Genomic DNA, 17,423 nt, shown 5'->3' with positions numbered 1-17,423 from the left:
GTTAAATTTACAATAAACGTTTATAAAAGATTGAAAATTATCGTGAATACATATCAAGGGCCCAAGTGCCTTCAAAATGTATCGAAAATGGCGAATAAATTATGTATAATTACATGAATCTGAATGTTAAACAAAACGACAGTTTTCCTGGAAGGCTAGCGAAAAATAGGACTTGAGTTAATCCCAATTCTATGTCACGTGCGTGTTCATTACGTAGGCAAAAAAAAGTACATTCAGCTTTTCAAAACGGAGCATGAAGTTTTGTTGCACCGCAAATTTTCGTTGCGCAGGTGGGTAAAACTAACTACACCTTCCTCCCAAGGGAGTAGACGAAACCGACATATCGGAATCTACCCTGAAAATTTTTTATACAGGAAGAATACGACGAAAGAAATGCAGTGTTGAAATTTTAGCTCCTAACACGCACTGCAAGTGTTTTTTTTTAATTATTGAATTTACTCGTTTTTGTCACGAAGAACCTCTTATGAAAGCCCATGCTGCCTATCTCGTGATCGCCTGTGACAAGAAACCTAGCGCCGCGTGGTGCAAATGTTCGGAGTGATACAAGCTTATTTGGAGAAACTAAACTATACAAAAAATGTCACATATCATTAATATTTGGAGTAAGAGGCAGTTCATATCGACAGCTAAACTGTTCCATATGTAATTCTTACGAAGGTTATTGGCAGAGGAAAGTACTCGTAAATGAAGGCAGTGTTTGATATTACAGACGAATTCCGCCAACGATGACTAATTTATCGAAATAAAATATTTCTTACACATACATCATTTTGTAACAATTCCAGTAGCAACTTATTATGATACTTTTTGAATAACGCATATTTTAGCAGCAATGAGTTTCTGGTTTATTCAAAATAATCCTCAAAATTAAGCGTAATGTCATTTGAATGACGGAAACAAACATTTTCCTTACACTAGCACACCTGGCGAAAGAAAAATTAATGCTTTCAGGCTCGTCACAGTAATTATTAGTTTTATTTTTGATAAAATTGCGGTGAACTTAGAAATGGTGCTGGCCATTGCTCTGCTTATTGAGCTGCATACCAATCATACTTGAAGCAATTGATAAAACGTGCCGATGCAAACTGATAATATAGAAATGACTGAAAATTAAGGATACTGCTCTCCTGATAGACATCAAATGATATGGAGCTATCGGAAATTATATTGCCAGATAATTCCCTTCAAAACTTTTTCAACAGTCAAAAAATTCTTTATTGAGTGTCACATTGGTTTCAGGTGGAATCTGAATTATATCAATAGTGTTTTCGTTGTTTTCCTGAAAGACAGAGGCACCGTTATGTCAAGGCCAGGAATTAGTTTCTGCAACTTTCCTATTTTTTCAGATTCTGATTGGCTGATTATAAGATTTTTGCCATAAAACGGACCTCTTTTACTTTTGCTTCCAATATGCCATGAGGGCTCCAAAGTCCACTCATACTTATCGCTGTCATCGTTGTACATGAATGTCTCGTAGCAGTAATCTATTACACAACAGACTGTCTCTTTTCGCTTCGAAATGATGAAGTAAAGTTTGCTAGCAGTTCTTTCACGAAACCTGGCTGAAAGGCTTTAGACACAGCAGATTTGGGGACAACAGCAAAATTTGTCTTCACATCGAGTACGAATTAATGGCGTCTCCTCTACAGTTTTACCTGAAGAGACTTCGTTGTTTTCCGACATCTTAGACTGTATGAGTTCTTCAATGTTCTTGAATAGGTAGAATAAGTTTTGAAATCGGTAATGTTCATCTCAATTGCGATTTGGAGGGCCCAGTCTCGTAGATCTCCATCGCTAACAGTGCATTGCCTTTCCCAAACAGCTCTATATGGCTCATATCTCAAGAGAACTCCACTGAAGATCTGTAGTTCGTGTTATTTATTTAAGTATTGGGTTAATATTTGTTACTTATAAGGCGTAACAGGACTCTGAGGCCAGCCTGTGCAGTAAACCTTTTGGATAGGTTTTCTTTAACACTTTCACGAGGTTTATTTTGGTGCATATTAATTACGTAGTGTAACTCTTTCTTCCATTTATGAGTTCACTGTTTGCTTTTATGAAGTTATAGCGGTTTCTCACACTACTTAACTTTGTGTTAAACACAATTAATAATAATTGAGTTTCATCTTGAAAAGAAACTGAAAATATTGTGATTTAATCGCAGAGGTGCTGAAAAATTGTTCCAGTGACACACCAGAGAAATATCTGGTAAACTTTTTATCTTTGAGAGACATAGGAACAATTTCGCCCTTCGTTTTTTATTTCTTGTATGAACGACTACCTTTTTGTTCTGATGGGCTGGTGGGATGTCGTACTGTCTAATTACTAGTGTGTGTGTGTGTGGTAAATGAATGAGTTAAAAGACGCAAGATGTGTTTTATATTATTTTCATCGCACAACAAGCCTTATTCCCATGCCTATGGAGTATTTATGTTAAGCAGAGAAGGCGAGTTTTAGATGGAACCGAAGATCTTCAAAACGGCGCTGCTCAACAATAGAGGTACGTGATTGTGCTCTCTACTTTCCTTTCGTGGCCGCTAAAATTACTTCCGATTCGTTTTGCCGAGACATTCAGAACCTGCAATCTTCTTTTTTTCTTATAAAAATACTAGTCCGATGCAAAAGAAATACTCTTAGATTTAAATAATTGCCATTCTTTTACCCAGGCCACGGGGAATGATAGAACGTACGTGTCTCTACTCTGAATGTACGTTCGCAATCTCCGAGTGTGTTACGACGAAATTATTTCACAATGAAAATTTCTCATCAGACCGCAACCACTCGCACGCGAATGTACGTACCCTCTGAATGTATCTAGTCAGTCAAGCGCGTTGTTCAAAAGCTTTACTTTTAATATTCAGTGGATTACATTTCCGAAATTAATTTTTGTTTATGCTGCAAATCGTACTTCACGCGAAGTATTTATTACGTAAGTTTCAGGCTCAATTTAATAAAAAAAGATTCCGAATAATAGAAATAAAGAATAACAATCAAACAAATCAAACCTAAATAAACAGAAAGAGGGAACGTTACAATCTCCATTTTTAACATTTATGCTACCGCCAAAGCAACTGGTAATGTTATGGATATTAAATGAATTACAGAAGTGACAGAAAATATCAGAGAAACTATCGAAGAAAACTGAAATTCGCTTTACAAATTAGAACACTGAGTTATGCTGTCGGTTTACCGATGCACCATAAACCCCAGATATGCACCTGCTATGTTGTACAAGTGCATTCTTCTGCTTCTTTGGTAGGGGTGCACATTTCACCAGCCGCCTGGCGAGCTTCGAATTTGGCATTTTTCATTTTTTTAAAATAAAATACTTGCAATGTGTCTTAGCACTTCCTGAGGTGACGGTCATAAGGACACAGTGAAATCACAATACTAATCCGTTGTAGTTGCCACACACTTTATTCAGTCATAAAGCATTATCAAATCACAATCACAATAATAAAGGCGAGTGCCTTATAAAGTCAGATCACTTGGATAAATGACGAACAAATTTCTTTAACTAGAACAAGACCCATAAAAACTTGAAAATTGAATATAGCTAGTTTAACTCAGGTAAACATGATTACGTAGATGGAACTAATATCCACACGGTTCCTATTAGAACTTTAATTACTTCCAGTCAGCTAAAGAATACATTAAGTGACAGAACACAGATCTTGTAAGATTTGGCTGGCCAACTTTCCTAAATAAAACACTACTCCAAAAAGCTTTATTACAATAAAATCACTTCCACGACTAAGGAGGCGCTTTAATTTGACCATACAAATTTTCAAGTTTACTTAACTCAGTAGATTAATCAACAATGTTAAAATCATTACTACTAGAACATGACAGCCCCTAAAATGAGGCCGCTTCAATACTGCGTGTGAATTAGTGATAGATGCGAGCACACCAAAGGATTTTAATCAATATAAGAGATCCACGAGACAGCAAATGAAATAGAAATGTACTCAACTTTGTACTGAAATTGAACTTCAGACAGCATAACTCTTCACGGGAAGGACGTAATCACAAGACAGTAACAACCCGAGATGTAAAGAGGTGTGCGGACAGTGCCTTAAATATTCACTCTGCCACCGTGGTACTCTGCTCCCAGTTTGCTCGCGTCGACCACTGCCAATTATTTACAACATAAAACACATCAGCGGCTGACAATATTCTGATGTATGATATACACAATCTTGTATAGAGAGCAGGTGATCAATACTTTCAATGAAATCAGCCTCTGTGAGTTACTTGGCCACTCACGTCCCTTGAAATGTGATTAACTAATTCGCAAAAGAACCACTAAAATAATGTCCTAAAGTTAAAGTGGCATGAATTATCTCGGCACATATTTAAACACCAAACTATAATAATGTACCACAAGGTAGAAGGGAAGAAATATCTCGGCATGGCTTGGAACGCCAGACACTGACTTACGCACTTCTCGTTGCACTTCTAGCTACGTATATAGCCATGCTCCATGTCGGTTTGTTGGACGTAGCCACACTTCCTTAACTGACATCAAGTATCAAGTCACGACACCGAGTTGCGTGACAAACAACTAGAACAATTCCAAATAGTTTTTAGTACACTGGCATGTTCATTTACGATGCACGCAACCCACCGAAGCAACTCGACGGCTCCAATTCATTCGGCCTGTGTAGCTAGTAACAGACTCAAAGGAGCTTGTCCTTCCAACCTCTAGGAAAACCAAATCACCACGGGCAATGGATCGGCGTTGCACGATTCGACACGCCGTGGTGGCTGGCCACGCTCCGTCGTGTCGACTCAGCCTTTCCGCGTGCTGCCTACGTACACAGTCTCACGTCACTGCACCTCACACCACGGATCCCCACACACCAGTCCACCACAACGCAGTTACCAGGTGTACCGGTATGAAATGGGCGTTAAGTTACAAATGTGTCGATAGAGAACATTTGTTGTGAATGAGCCGTAATTTTTTTTTGTTTGGTTGGTATGACATCTGTCAAAGATATTTAGTATGCATCAAGTCATGGAACAAACAACATCATATGTTTTCATCGTGTTAACAATGTCGAATTTTGTACCAGAAAGTGATGATTTGCGGAAAGCATTAATTTTTTGTTTTCATTTGAAAAATAGTGCAGCAGAGTAGCATCGAATACTTGTCGAGGCATATGGTGATCACGCTCTATCAGAAGCAACATGGAAAAGATGGCTTCAACGGTTCAGAAATAATGATTTTAATGTAAGAAATGAAGAACGTGGAAGACCACCAAAAAAGTTCGAAGACGCCGATTTGCGAGCAATATTGGATGAAGATGATACTTTGAGTCAGACGCAAATGGCAGCAATGCTAAATGTTGCACAACAAACAATTTCTGACCGTTTGAAAGCTATGGGAAAGATCCAAAAGTGTGAAAAATGGGTGCCACATGAATTGAATGTAAGACAGATGGACAACCGAAAAACCATTTGTCGCCGGCCGCGCTGGTCTCGCGGTTCTAGGCGCTCAGTTCGGAGCCGCGCGACTGCTACGGTCGCAGGTTCGAATCCTACCTCGGGCATGGATGTGTGTGATGCCCTTAGGTTAGTCAGGTTTAAGTAGTTCTAAGTTCTAGGGGACTGATGACCACAGATGTTAAGTCCCATAGTTCTCAGAGCCATTTGAACCATTTGAACCATTTGTCAAATTTTGCTTCAAAGACATGAAAGAAAATCAATTTTGCATCGAATTGTTACTGGCTATGAAAAATGGATTTATTTTAAGAATCCTAAACGGGAAAAATCATGGGTTAATCCGGGACAACCACCAACATCGACTGCAAAACCAGATCGATTCGGCAAGAAGACAACGCTCTGTGTTTGGTGGGATTAGAAAGGTGTGGTGTATCATGAGCTTCTAAAACCCGGTGAAACTGTGAATACTAATCGCTACAGACAACAAATGATCAATTTGAACTACGCATTGATCGAAAAAAGACCAAAATGAGCCAGTAAACATGGCAAAGTAATTTTTATACAGGACAATGCACCTGCACAAAGCAAAACTGGTTCAGGATACAATTAAAACACTTGGCTGGGAGCTGCTAACCCACCCGCCGTATTCACTAGACTTGGCCCCTTCCGACTACCATTAGTTTTCATCAATGGTACACACATTGGCTGAGGAACACTTCGATCCCTAAGAAGAAGTCGAAAATTGGGTGTCTGATTGGTTTGCTTCAAAAGACGAACATTTCTATTGGCGTGGTGTCCACAAATTGCCAGAAAGGTTGTCAAAATGTATAGAAAGCAATGGTCAGTACTTTGAATAAAATGGTATTACTTTTCAATTCAAAATTAGTATTTCATTTTCACAAAAAATACTCATTTCATACCGGTACACCTGGTAAATGCCCGCCGCCAAAGATATGAAGAAGAGCAATCAACATCGAAGTCGACTCAAAGATGAAAATGAGAATCGATGGCAACTGGCGCCAGAAATGCACCAGCCCACCTACAATTTTAGCAAAGTATTTCTTTGAGTGTGTTCTTCCCGTACAAAAAAATTCAGAGCATGTTTCGACATGTCGGATTGGAAAATTTCCTTGAAAGTTAACGCAAGAAGCCAAGGAAGCAGGTAAAGTAAAACGGCTGATTCCCAGACCTCCCTATGTCGGAAAGTCAGAGCGGTACCAGGCGCTGTCTATTGACAGAGTAACAACCAAAAGCTCCAATATAATTGATGCTATGTGATGTCGTCCAGGAGAACGTGCGTAAATGGTAACAAGTAACATCTGAGCCAAGGAGCACAGCAAAAATATAAGTGTGAGTGTCTGTCCTGCAGAGTTGACATGGGGAACTTGGTGGAGAGTTAAGTTTGTCAGACCAAGGGTCCTGGCATCGAGACCTGGTCATTCAATTTTTTGTACGGCAGTACGTGTAAAACTGTTATATGGAACAACAGGTTCTTGACAAGAAAAGCACCTTTCGGAGTTTATAATAATATTCAATTGGCAATCCACTTTCGCTTCGTTTATTGAAAAGTAGCAAATCTAAATCGTAAATTTGTAATTTGGCAGAATAAACGTAAACGACTGGAACAGAAGAATAAAGAAACAATTGCAACACATGTACGGAAGTGTTAATAACTCTACCGACTTCCCCACGATAGCAGTATACGACAGATGCTCACAGTTATGCTTTCCCTGTGTTCCGTGAGTCAGGTGTTACTTGTTACTTATTGTTTACGCCTGTTCTCCTAGACAACAACACACAGCACAAACTATATAGGAGTTTCGGTTGATACTGTAGCAATGTCCAACATTTGGTACCGAGCTGACTGTCTGACATCTGGAGGTTTGGATGTGAGCAGAGTTAAGCAAGTGGCTGCCTGCTGATGCACTGAGTACGGCACCGAAGCATCGAGGTCATTAGCTGATGTTGTCGCCAAGCAGAGGGGTCAAAAGCACACGTAACATCAATGCAGGTCTAGATCGCCTGTTTACGTCACATCCGAGACTGAGAATTGTTATGCCTTATGTGGTGGAAATCGATGCTTCAACAAAATAACGAAGAGCCAAGCCCATGTACTGTAATATTCCTCATTTCCAGTCAGAAGTACTGTGGTGTGAAGGTGATCAGCTCCAAGGGGAAGACCTATGACAGTCTACGTTCTACATGGCTATGAGTCTCCATTATTCTGCAAGTCTCCTCCTGCGGACTTAGCTGTCCCTAGCTGCGGCCCTGCTGGTGTCAAGTTTGATGCTGTGGACTTAGCGCTCTCCAGCTAGCGGGCCACCTGGAGGATCTACTTCAGCTGCTGCTAACCTCCGACCTCGAAGGTCTACAGCTCAAACCCAGGGCTGCGCAGCCGTTCGACTGCCATCGCATGGGCATGCAAACTGCTTGCTGCATGCCTCCACTCTGGCCAGGCTATTCTGTTACGATCTGTCCTTCATAAGGTCTACAATGGGATGCTGCGCACCATGGAGAGCCTCATCGAGAGCTATTTGCCTGCTCTTAGGTAGTGCTGGTGCCCCATTACGCTCATCTCGCTTGGTCAGTGGCCTTGCCCTGCCTTTGGCATCATGTCTCCTCGGCTGAGTGCTGCCGCCCCCTGGCTATCGTCAAGCCACATGCTGGCCGCAGTGTCTTCCTCGCTGATACATTGGTGATGTGCTGCAAGCGCTGGCTTACCTAGGCAACGATACAACAATTGTAATACTGAGTAATAAATTAATTATTATACAAAAGTGTGAAGACATTTAAGCAGTCCAAAAATAAGATAGAGAGTCCAGGTGGCAAAGGATATTCAGATACTTGGAGCAAGGGAAGAAGATGCCAAGCAGAGAATGCTATGGAGGCGGCTACTTGACAAGACCAAAAACCTACTGCAATTTGTGGGGCCAGGAGAGTAAGAGTAATTTTGTGAGTATCTTTGACAACTCGGCAGACATCTACCAGGCATGTACTCATCGCTCCACTGTAACCTACACCGAGTGATGGACTACCATCATTCTGATCTCGACATATCAAATCCCACCATCCACCATAGTGGTCAATCACCCCAGTCGCTATATTTTGTACATATCTTATAAAAATATCAATGTACAAGCACGGGAGGTTATAGCATTGGTGGAGTAAAGAAGACAGAGTGATACTCTATCTCTCATTTGACGAACCATATGGTGATTCGATCAGAGCTAGCACAAGCATGATCTTAAAATGATAACGGAAAGCGATAGCGACTCTCTCGAGAAATGCAACCTCCACATCACACCTATATTTATTGGAAGTGATATGTTCCATGAACTATACTCAAGTGCTACATATGCTTAGAGGAGATTAATGGGATCTGGTAGAGTCTGCAATGTTGCTGTATTTCCCCACCTCCCCCACCCCTCAAACATCGGCCAATTGCTCAAAATGGTTCAAATGGCTCAGAGCACTATGCGACTTAACTTCTCAGGTCAGCAGTCGCCTAGAACTTAGAACTAATTAAACCTAACTAACCTAAGGACATCACACACATCCATGCCCGAGGCAGGATTTGAACCTGCGACCGTAGCTGTCACGCGGTTCCACACTGAAGCGCCTAGAACAGCCCGGCTACAGAGCCGGCGCATAGGCCAATTGCCCTGTGCATTAAATAACAGTAAATTCAAAAATTGATGGGAAATTCAAAACAGACAGGAATTTCTCTCATTCGTATAACATCACCATGGAAGTATAAAGCACTCCGTCTTCAGGCCACGAGTGACATACCGGGACCAACCGACCACCGTGTCATCCTCAGTGGAGGATGCGGGTAGGAGGGGCGTGGGGTCAGCACACCGCTCTCCCGGTCGTTATGATGGTATACCATGGACGTACAGACTGCCCAAAATTACTTTAGGACTGATTTGGGCAGCAGGGCGTGGCGGTGTAGAGCAAAGTTGCCACGTCTGGCATGGACCACACGTGTAATCTTACATTTCATTCAACTCGCTCATCAGAGGAATTATTCATTTTTAAATACGGAAAGGGCATCATTGTGTTCTGCAAAAGTACACTGCTATTTGCTTTTAGTTTTGTTTGTGGCAAAAAATTTTAAGACGACATAGAGACAGTCTAAGAAAAAACATTTTCTCACGAGGTTACGGAATTTTCGATATGCGAGAAACTTTTTTGTTGTTGAAGTTAGGTGAATACATTATGGAAATGAAATTTTAAGAAGAAATCTTATTTTCATACGTTTGGAACCAGAACTTTGTCGGAGACCTCTAGTGCGAGGTGATTTGAGTTAAATATGACGCGGAATGGTCTGCTCATGCGTCAGCCACTGACTGGGAGCCCGTACGATTTCGACACGAGAAACAGATCGTTATAGGTTTGTAATGAAACTTTTATTAATCTTTATGATCCATATTCTTAATTGTAACACAATAAAAATAAGATTTGGCGTGTTTATTAGGGTGAGAAAACGAATCTTAAATAGCCCACCGCATTTGTTTAGAAAGCAATACAAATAACAGGTCTTTGTATTAAAGCTGTTATATTCTAATCAATAATATTTATTTTGTGTAATGCAGAATGAAGGTCTTCTTATTAAAATTCCAAAACTTAAAACGATATAATTTTGTTATATAGATACTTACGGATGTAAACTGTCCATGCCAAACATTTAGCTGAATCCGCCTGTGCTCCATTTCTACGAGAACGTTGGAAAAACTCCACTGACGTCACAGTCGTCGGTATGGCGGGATCTTGGAAGTCTCACTATCACTGGGCAATGAATTTCCTGCCATGGATTTCCATGACGCTCTGTGTGTTCTAGGCTTCCTTCCACTCTTCAGAGGTGGCGTTTCTGACACCTTACGTTGTGAGTGCTTCGATTGCAGAGCGAGAAAATTTATTATTTTTCGTGGCAATATAGCGTTTAATATTGGCCCATATTAATTCTATCGGGTTGAAATGGCAGTGGTAAGGTGGTAGCCTAATGACTTTATGCCTGTGATTTTTGTCAGTTCGTCTATTTCGTGTAAGGGGGACTGTGGCTAATACAGAGACATTTTTTGCTTAAGTTCCATCTTCTTCAGGTCACAATTTACATTGACGATTTGATACTGAAGTCAATTATTTCCTCCTTTCCGTTTGCCATGACAGGTACCTTGTCAACAACACCTGAAAGGTAAGGAGCGTTACCTAGAACAATTGTTGATGGTTTTCGATATTTGGTTTTAGTTATTCTTCGAACCACTTTGTGTATGCAACGTTGTTCACTTCTTCATGATAGCCTCCTGTTTTCTTTGACATAAAAAGTAGTAGACTGTTTAAGAGAAAACCTTGCGAGGCGCCTGCATGGAGAAGAATAAATCTGTCCCCTTGCCAGAAGGCACTGCCATTTGTTCCTCTGCTGTGTCGTCTGTCCATCGCTGCTTGATAACGTGATCAGAATTGACCCACATTTCGTCAAGCCAGACCACTTCGTCGATATTTAAGATACAGGTCTCATTTAAAACTCGGCATCGCCATCGTCAAGTCCGGTTTCGTTAAGTATGATCAGTAACTTCCTGAGTGTCGGCTGTTTTTTCCTGGGACAATAATCAAACATGACGACGAATCGCACCCCCTACAAACGAATCAGTATTGGTAATACGCTTATCCGTACAATGTTTTCCCCATGAGTGTTAAGTTTCGATGGTTCTTCACCTACCTTTTCTTTGCAGAAAATTTCCTTCCCAATCTTCACAACAGTGTTCTTGATTACGTTCTAAGCTGTTGATTACTTTGTTAACGGAGAGCAGCTGGCCATCATTAAGTCCTTTATTCTCAAAGGAGGCACGTAACGCGCTAACTGTTTCTCTCGACTGCTTCGTATAGCAATCCCCTGGCCAAGAGAACAGCGTCTAACTTTTGCACTTCTAAATTTCGATGAACTTCCCACTGACATTGTTGAGCATCACACAATGAATAATATGTAGTATCAACGAATAATTGTGACAACGAATAACACTAAGAAAATATAAGGATAACGCCTGCAACCGTAAAAATGAACACATAGAAGGTCGCAGGGTGCAACAATCACACTGGACAGCAAGCTGACAGCACCTGAAGCTCACTGCTTGGAGGAAGTGTTGTGATATGGGGAGAAGGTTTGGCAACTTCGGGGGTTAGCTGCAGCTACAGGTAGCACGGTATTGGCGGAAAGTGGTCCGGGTATGCCGCGTGGGCTTTCCTCTCTACCAGTTACGCCCTCGCCGTCAATCTTGAAGTATGAGGCGTGTTTTTGTAAGGTCCGTTTTGTTGTACACACTAGTAATTCGCGCGCATACCGCAACGAGCGCGTGCGTCATGTACCGGCAAGTTTCCGAAACAACTGTGCTCAGTTTCAGCTCTGTAGCTCACCTGTACGGTTCTGTTCTGTGCTTTGGACGTGTTTAAGACTGTCAACTCGCCCGCCGCGTGTGAGGTTCGCTCAGTGATACGGTTTTTGTCAGCAAGGAACCTGTCTGCTGCAGAAATTCATCGACATATTTGCGAAGTGTACAGTGATACCGTTATGAGTGAAAGCAAAGTGCGTAAGTGGGTACAAGAATTCAAAGATGGCCGTGACAACGTCCATGATGAGGACCCAGTCGCCCTTCTTTGATGACAGACGATTTGGTGACTTCAGTTGAAGTGAGGATTCGTGAGAACAGACGCTTCACAATAGCAGGCCTCTCAAACCAATTTCCTGACGTGTCGAGATCAGTGCTTTACAACATTGTTTCTGAACACCTAAAGTTTAGGAAACTGTGCTCCCGTTGGGTCCGAAACTCCTAACAGAGATCCACAACCCAGATTTGAGTGTGCGATGAAGTTATTGACTCCTTATCAAGAAGAAGGTGACGGTTTCTTGAGTCAGATCGTAACTGTAGACGAAACAAGGGTTTCTTATATCACCCCCGAATCGAAGAAACAGAGCATGGAATGGAGACACACATACTCGCCTGTAAAGGTGAAGACCAAACAGACTCTGTCCCGGCGCAAAATCATGGCGTCAGTGTTTGGGATAGGCATGGTGTTTTGTTGGTCGACTTCATGCAACGAAGAACCAATAGCAATGCAGAAGCATACTGCCAAGCCCTGAGAAAGGTACGCAGAGCGATTCAAAACAAAAGACGCGGCATGCTGACAAAGGGAATTGTCCTTCTCCATGACAATGTAAGACCTCACACTGCAAGTCAGTTTTGTTAGACAGTTTTGGCTGGGAAGTTTTAGACCATCCACCACACAGTCCTGATCTTGCGCCGAGCTATTAACATCTGTTCCTCCACCTCAGACGACACTTCAATGGCAACCGTTACAATGATGACGATGACGTGAAAACGGCAGTGAACTCTTGGTTATCGGAGCAGGTGGCAAGTATTTATGAGGAGGGTATTTTAAAATTCGTTGAGAGGTATGATACGTGTTCGAACAAACGTGACAACTATATTGAAAAATAGAGTGAAGTATGTACTTTCTGAAAATAAATTTACTTTTTTCGTTGTGTACTTATGTTCAAATGGACCTTACTTAAAAAACATGCTTCGTAACTTTCAACAGTCTGCTGCTTGTTTTAAGTGTAGCTTGGATCTGGGAATACTGCAGCAGCCCTCTGACTTGAGAACGCCATATGGTAGGCTTCTTGGATACTGATACAGCGTTTATGGTTGCCAAACCACTTGTGTTATGATGGGAAATTCAAAAAAATCATCAGTTTTCTCCACTCCTATGTCGTCAGTTCAGAGTCCATTTGGCTCCAGTTTTAACACTTACCCTAAGTTAGGATACCATGTAGGGTTTAAACAATTCCAGAGCTGCTCGAGTAGGACAGGGATTTTTATGTCTCTATTCAAACAACTACCACTCCAGGAGGGACGTCACAGGTCGCCGCCACCTCACCTACTATCCCGATAGGGCGCCGTACCGCCGCCAGAGGGTCACAGCCGTGAGCACCGAGTCCCACCCACCGTGTGTTGACAGATCTGTGCTATGTGTTTGTGATAACACTGGAGCCACAGCCAAGTAAACTAATTTAAATGATAGCGAAACTTAAAAATACAAGAAGCACACCTATGCTTTAACCCACATTCAGAATGGGTAGTAAAGTTAAAATAAGAGTTCCGCAAGGTAGCATATCAGGACCAGTACTGTTCCTGACATACATCAATGACTTTCCCAGTAGTGTTACTCATCGTGAAAAAAATCCTCTTCGCTGACGGCAGCAATATTATAGTCACTGAGAAAACAAGAGAACTCCTTGCCGAGAAAGCAAATGAAACTCTCAAGGAAGTTTATGATTGGTCAATAAGAAATAAAGTGACATGGAACCTCTTCCTCTTTCTGAGCTCAGCATCTCACTCATTATGGAAGGATGCTGACTCAGGTTTTAAGGATATCAAATAGGAAGTTGCGGTACAGAAAATGGCCCAGAGATCACCAGTATGTGTATGTGTGTGTGTGTGTGTGTGTGTGTGTGTGTGTGTGTGTGTGTTTTAGTGAGTGATGTATTATGAAACAATGTGTGTATAGTTTGTGCAGTGACTGATAGTGAGATATGAGTGAACAGTGTGATTACATTATTTAATAAGTTATTTGTAAAAAAAGTATTGTATACCAGGAATAAATCTAATGATTGTCTCTAACTAGAAGTCTGTAAATATATGTGTATACGAATTAGCTTATTTTAAATTGATCTAAATTTGTAAGTACTTTGACATGTCCTACATCCTTGTAAAAAGAGATCTGCGGATGATTAAAGCTACTACTACTACTACTACTACTACTACTACTAACAAGGGAACCTCCCCATCGCACTCCCCTCAGATTTAGTTATAAGTTGGCACTGTGGATAGACCCTGAAAAACTGAACACAGATCAATCGAGAAAATAGGAAGAATTTGTGTGGAACTATGAAAAAAATAAGCAAAATATACAAACTGAGTAGTCCATGCGCAAGATAAGCAACATCAAGCGGACTGTGAGCCAAGGAGCGCTGTGGTCCCGTGGTTAGCGTGAGCTGCTGCGGAACGAGAGGTCGTTGGTTCAAACTTCCATCGAGTGAAAAGTTCAATTTCTTATTTTCAGACAATTACTATCTGTCCGTCCGTCAGTCCTATGCGAGGTAACTGCGCCGTAGTATGGGGACGCTACACCTAAACAAACATCGAAACACACGACGTCAGTCGACTACAGTGCACGGAAGAGACAGTATTCCTGTTAACGAGGCTCCTTCGCTGGCAGTTAAATGTTCGCTACTTTGGACGAGAGTGCATTAAATACGTGAGAAGTATTCCGTGGACAATATGAATCCAGCAAATATAGCTCGCGACTTCAGTAACAATCGCACGGTTTTGCTGTGCGGTCGCAAAACACAGACGCTAAACTTATTACAGTGAACAGAAACGTCACTGAACGAACGGACCGATCATAACTTTGCGAAAATAAAGAAACTAAACATTTCACTCGAGGGAAGACATGAACCAAGGACCTCTCGTTCCGCAGCTTCTCACGCTAAACACGGACCACGGAGAAAATAAACTTCCCACTCGAGGGAAGACTTGAACTAAGGACCTCTCGTTCCGCAGCTGCTCACGGTAACCACAGGACCACAGCGCTCCTTAGCTCACACTATCCTTTATGTTGACTATGTTGCGCATGGACTACTCAGTTTGTATATTTTACTTATTTTTTTCATAGTTCCATACAACTTCTTCCTGTTTTCTCGATTGATCTGTGTTCAGTTTTTCAAGGTCTATCCACTGTGCCAAATTATAACTAAACCAGGGGGGGTGCGATGGGAAGGTTCCCTTGTAAGCAATACCGCTCACAGATACCACATCCTGTGCCAGTTGCCTTCCAGCAGGTGCGTAGCACTATATCGAGTGTTTTCTCTGTAAAGGCACATTTTAAAAACGTCAATAATTGTGCGGGGGGGGGGGGGGGGGGTGGAGGGGGGCGGTGTGCCACCGAGGTTATTCCCCAACGGGAGGGGAGTGGTAGCTGACAGGGTCACTTTGCCGTTTCATTCACCTGTGTTTCAATGGCGCATGCCTCTGTAATCACGCCATAAGAGGGCGTGAAACAGGAGCATTGAAAAAGCATAAGGACCCTGCTGGTTCTGATCAATTTCAAATTTCGTCGAATGGTTTTGAACGGTCCCTAGTGGCTCCACCCAGTACAAAAGAGTAAATATTTCCGCCACGTTGCACTCCAAAGCGGTGAGATGACGTTCAGTGGAGTTGCTAACCCACACTGTCCTAACAGAAGGGTTGAAGCGTTAGGGAGACGTCAGCAATATCAAAGATTGTCAAGAACGGCTTCTTGGTGCTCATCGCATTATAAACTTTCATTTTCTACCGCGAAATGCGTGGGAATCAACGCATGCCACACCCTGAGGCCTTTTTGTTTCGATTCTAAGTAGCACTGCGTCTGAAATGTTTTCCTCGGGCAGTCATAACAAAACTGCGCGATTTCAGCGTTGTGTGTTGCGTTTCTGACCTCCACCGCAGAGGCATTAAACGAAGGACTGAAATGTGAATGAGAGGGGCTGTGACGACTTTCCCATCGTGTGACACGTCCACGGCGGCGTTAAGTCAAGATTTGTTTTTATATCGAGCTTTGCACTTAAGTTGCTCGAAGAAAATCTGTGTAAACTCAGTCCAATACCTTTCAAGGTCCTAGGTAAAAACTTTGGTTGAACATTGTTGTGTACATAATTCTGCGTAGGAAGTGCGTTCACAACTTTCCACTAGAGCACGCTCCGCTAAGCACAACAGCGCAGGCGCAGCGCTCGTCCGTCTCCACACTACCAGCTGGCGCTGCCTTAGAGATGGACCATATTCTGCTTCCGCCGAACCGCGTATTAATATGTAATGCAGCCAATGAGGTTGCTGCTAACAAGAACCTTTTCTCCTCGGATCACACTCGCGCAGTGATACATGAATGTGCGAGGTATTATAATGAGTGTACAGACCTCCGATTAACCAGTCTGCATTTGTCTTCATTAGTCTGTACCAGTCTGCATTTGTCTGTACCTGTCTATAGTCAAGTTTCAGTCTGCGCCTAATAAGATTACCATATTCCTGTACATAGCCATGAAGACAAATGTATAGACACTTTGTCAAGTATCAGAGACATGTGAGAATAAGATTAATGTACCCAGACCAAAGGAACTTGAGATTGTCAATTTTGGTCACCGTCAATCTGCTACTCTAAGTGTGCAAGTGGCATTTCTATCGTCTGACCTAACAGCAGAAGGTAAACACGCCACGATAAGACCACAAGGCATATTGCTGACACTCGCATACTTCGTTAGAGCGACAAGTCAAATAATCTGATGGTGTGTGTACCGAAGGTCTTACAGTACGCACACCACTAACATATTCCGGCTTTAGCCCGCTTTCAGTACCTGTTACATTTCAGCTTCAGTCCTTTCTACACTGCGCAACTGAAGTACTGGATCAAAATTTTTGAAGCACCTACAAGCGATGGAGGAAGCGAAATGAAACTTCGTGGTTTGAAAGAAAGGTTATGGGAGTTCTTTCATTAATTACAAAATTGAGACAAATTTACAGAGAAGTTGGCAGCATGTTCACACTTATTAGCATTGCATTGCACTCCCACTGGCGTGTATGCATGTATTCCTTTGATTCATAAAGGTGTCATAGAGCCGTTGTATCCTCTCTTGTGGCAAGCTGACCCTCAGCTGTTGTGACTGGTCCTTGAGATGCTTGATCCCTAGTGTAATAAAGTTCCTTGAGATGGAGAAGCTTCTGTCCACAAATCAGCACGGCCTTAGAAAACATGGCTCATGCGAACATGAGCGTGCCGTTTTCTGATATGATGTCCTGCGAACTGTGGGTTAAGGGCAGCAGGTGGATTCCATATTCCTGGATTTCTGAAAAACGTTGGATACGATGCCCCAC

The sequence above is a fragment of the Schistocerca gregaria genome, chromosome 3 (genome assembly GCF_023897955.1).
Source record: "Schistocerca gregaria isolate iqSchGreg1 chromosome 3, iqSchGreg1.2, whole genome shotgun sequence".
In the NCBI taxonomy this organism is placed as follows: domain Eukaryota; kingdom Metazoa; phylum Arthropoda; class Insecta; order Orthoptera; family Acrididae; genus Schistocerca; species Schistocerca gregaria.
This window is presented reverse-complemented; position numbering follows the sequence as displayed.